Raw genomic sequence first — 4415 nt, 5'->3', positions numbered from 1 at the left:
AACAACAACAACAATCAGAAGCAGCTATGCCAAAGGTGTGAAAAGAATCACTCAGGGTTCTGCACCAAATTTTGCAACAAGTGTAAAAGAAATGGTCATAGCGCGGCGAAGTGTGAGGTCTACGGACCAGGGGTTAATAGAACGAAAGGAACAAATGGTGTCGGAACGAGTAATGGCGGAGCAAGTAGTGTCGGAGCAAGTTATGCCAATGTAGTTTGTTATAAATGTGGAAAACCAGGCCACATTATTAGAAATTGCCCGAACCAGGAGAACACAAATGGACAAGGTCGTGGAAGAGTTTTCAATATTAATGCGGCAGAGGCACAGGAAGACCCGGAGCTTGTTACGGGTACGTTTCTTATTGACAATAAATCTGCTTACGTTTTATTTGATTCGGGTGCGGATAGAAGCTATATGAGTAGAGATTTTTGTGCTAAATTAAGTTGTCCATTGACGCCTTTGGATAGTAAATTTTTACTCGAATTAGCAAATGGTAAATTAATTTCAGCAGATAATATATGTCAGAATCGAGAAATTAAACTGGTTAGCGAAACATTTAAGATTGATTTGATACCAGTAGAGTTAGGGAGTTTTGATGTGATAATCGGTATGGACTGGTTGAAAGAAGTGAAAGCAGAGATCGTCTGTTACAAAAATGCAATTCGCATTATACGAGAAAAAGGAAAACCCTTAATGGTGTACGGAGAAAAGGGCAACACGAAGCTACATCTTATTAGTAATTTGAAGGCACAAAAACTAATAAGAAAAGGTTGCTATGCTGTTCTAGCACACGTCGAGAAAGTACAAACTGAAGAAAAGAGCATCAATGATGTTCCCATTGCAAAAGAATTTCCCGATGTATTTCCGAAAGAATTACCGGGATTGCCCCCACATCGATCCGTTGAATTTCAAATAGATCTTGTACCAGGAGCTGCACCAATAGCTCGTGCTCCTTACAGACTTGCACCCAGCGAGATGAAAGAACTGCAAAGCCAATTACAAGAACTTTTAGAGCGTGGTTTCATTCGACCAAGCACATCACCGTGGGGAGCTCCTGTTTTGTTTGTCAAGAAGAAAGATGGTACATTCAGGTTGTGTATCGACTACCGAGAGTTGAACAAACTTACCATCAAGAACCGCTACCCACTACCGAGAATCGACGACTTATTTGATCAACTACAAGGCTCGTCTGTTTATTCAAAGATTGACTTACGTTCCGGGTATCATCAAATGCGGGTGAAAGAAGATGATATTCCAAAGACTGCTTTCAGAACACGTTACGGTCATTACGAGTTTATGGTCATGCCGTTTGGTTTAACTAATGCACCAGCTGTGTTCATGGACCTTATGAACCGAGTGTGTGGACCATACCTTGACAAGTTTGTCATCGTTTTCATTGATGACATACTTATTTACTCAAAGAATGACCAAGAACACGGTGAACATTTGAGAAAGGTGTTAGAAGTATTGAGGAAGGAAGAATTGTACGCTAAGTTTTCAAAGTGTGCATTTTGGCTGGAAGAAGTTCAATTCCTCGGTCACATAGTGAACAAAGAAGGTATTAAGGTGGATCCAGCAAAGATAGAAACTGTTGAAAAGTGGGAAACACCGAAAACTCCGAAACACGTACGCCAGTTTTTGGGACTAGCTGGTTACTACAGAAGGTTCATCCAAGACTTTTCCAGAATAGCAAAACCCCTGACTGCATTAACGCATAAAGGGAAGAAATTTGAATGGAATGATGAACAAGAGAAAGCGTTTCAGTTATTGAAGAAAAAGCTAACTACGGCACCTATATTGTCATTGCCTGAAGGGAATGATGATTTTGTGATTTATTGTGACGCATCAAAGCAAGGTCTCGGTTGTGTATTAATGCAACGAACGAAGGTGATTGCTTATGCGTCTAGACAATTGAAGATTCACGAACAAAATTATACGACGCATGATTTGGAATTAGGTGCGGTTGTTTTTGCATTAAAGACTTGGAGGCACTACTTATATGGGGTCAAAAGTATTATATATACCGACCACAAAAGTCTTCAACACATATTTAATCAGAAACAACTGAATATGAGGCAGCGTAGGTGGATTGAATTATTGAATGATTACGACTTTGAGATTCGTTACCACCCGGGAAAGGCAAATGTGGTAGCCGATGCCTTGAGCAGGAAGGACAGAGAACCCATTCGAGTAAAATCTATGAATATAATGATTCATAATAACCTTACTACTCAAATAAAGGAGGCGCAACAAGGAGTTTTAAAAGAAGGAAATTTAAAGGATGAAATACCCAAAGGATCGGAGAAGCATCTTAATATTCGGGAAGACGGAACCCGGTATAGGGCTGAAAGGATTTGGGTACCAAAATTTGGAGATATGAGAGAAATGGTACTTAGAGAAGCTCATAAAACCAGATACTCAATACATCCTGGAACGGGGAAGATGTACAAGGATCTCAAGAAACATTTTTGGTGGCCGGGTATGAAAGCCGATGTTGCTAAATATGTAGGAGAATGTTTGACGTGTTCTAAGGTCAAAGCTGAGCATCAGAAACCATCAGGTCTACTTCAACAACCCGAAATCCCGGAATGGAAATGGGAAAACATTACCATGGATTTCATCACTAAATTGCCAAGGACTGCAAGTGGTTTTGATACTATTTGGGTAATAGTTGATCGTCTCACCAAATCAGCACACTTCCTGCCAATAAGAGAAGATGACAAGATGGAGAAGTTAGCACGAATGTATTTGAAGGAAGTCGTCTCCAGACATGGAATACCAATCTCTATTATCTCTGATAGGGATGGCAGATTTATTTCAAGATTCTGGCAGACATTACAGCAAGCATTAGGAACTCGTCTAGACATGAGTACTGCCTATCATCCACAAACCGATGGGCAGAGCGAAAGGACGATACAAACGCTTGAAGACATGCTACGAGCATGTGTTATTGATTTCGGAAACAGTTGGGATCGACATCTACCGTTAGCAGAATTTTCCTACAACAACAGCTACCATTCAAGCATTGAGATGGCGCCGTTTGAAGCACTTTATGGTAGAAAGTGCAGGTCTCCGATTTGTTGGAGTGAAGTGGGGGATAGACAGATTACGGGTCCGGAGATTATACAAGAAACTACCGAGAAGATCATCCAAATTCAACAACGGTTGAAAACTGCCCAAAGTCGACAAAAGAGCTACGCTGACATTAAAAGAAAAGATATAGAATTTGAAATTGGAGAGATGGTCATGCTTAAAGTTGCACCTTGGAAAGGCGTTGTTCGATTTGGTAAACGAGGGAAATTAAATCCAAGGTATATTGGACCATTCAAGATTATTGATCGTGTCGGACCAGTAGCTTACCGACTAGAGTTACCTCAACAACTCGCGGCTGTACATAACACTTTCCACGTCTCGAATTTGAAGAAATGTTTTGCTAAAGAAGATCTCACTATTCCGTTAGATGAAATCCAAATCAACGAAAAACTTCAATTCATCGAAGAACCCGTCGAAATAATGGATCGTGAGGTTAAAAGACTTAAGCAAAACAAGATACCAATTGTTAAGGTTCGATGGAATGCTCGTAGAGGACCCGAGTTCACCTGGGAGCGTGAAGATCAGATGAAGAAGAAATACCCGCATCTATTTCCAGAAGATTCGTCAACACCTTCAACAGCTTAAAATTTCGGGACGAAATTTATTTAACGGGTAGGTACTGTAGTGACCCGAACTTTTCCATGTTTATATATATTAATTGAGATTGATATTTACATGATTAAACGTTTCCAACATGTTAAGCAATCAAACTTGTTAAGACTTGATTAATTGAAATAGGTTTCATATAGACAATTGACTACCCAAGTTGACCGGTGATTCACGAACGTTAAAACTTGTAAAAACTATATGATGACATATATATGGTTATATATATAGTTAACATGATATTATGATAAGTAAACATATCATTAAGTATATTAACAATGAACTACATATGTAAAAACAAGACTACTAACTTAATGATTTTTAAACGAGACATATATGTAACGATTATCGTTGTAACGACATTTAAATGTATATATATCATATTAAGATATATTAATATATCATAATATCATGATAATATAATAATTTAACATCTCATTAGATATAATAAACAATGGGTTAACAACATTAATTGAGATCGTTAACTTAAAGGTTTCAAAACAACACTTACATGTAACGACTAACGATGACTTAACGACTCCGTTAAAATGTATATACATGTAGTGTATTTAGATGTATTAAAATACTTTTAGAAGACTTCAAGACATATATCGAAACACTCATACTTAACGAAAATGGTTACAGTTACTTTCCCATTCTTTTCTTTCATCAAGAATTCTAGTCGTATTCTTACCCGTATTATACACAGCTTCAAA

This window comes from Rutidosis leptorrhynchoides, chromosome 7 (genome assembly GCF_046630445.1).
Source record: "Rutidosis leptorrhynchoides isolate AG116_Rl617_1_P2 chromosome 7, CSIRO_AGI_Rlap_v1, whole genome shotgun sequence".
Taxonomy (NCBI): Eukaryota; Viridiplantae; Streptophyta; class Magnoliopsida; order Asterales; family Asteraceae; genus Rutidosis; species Rutidosis leptorrhynchoides.
The sequence above is the reverse complement of the archived record's forward strand: the minus strand, read 5'-3'. Positions refer to the sequence as shown.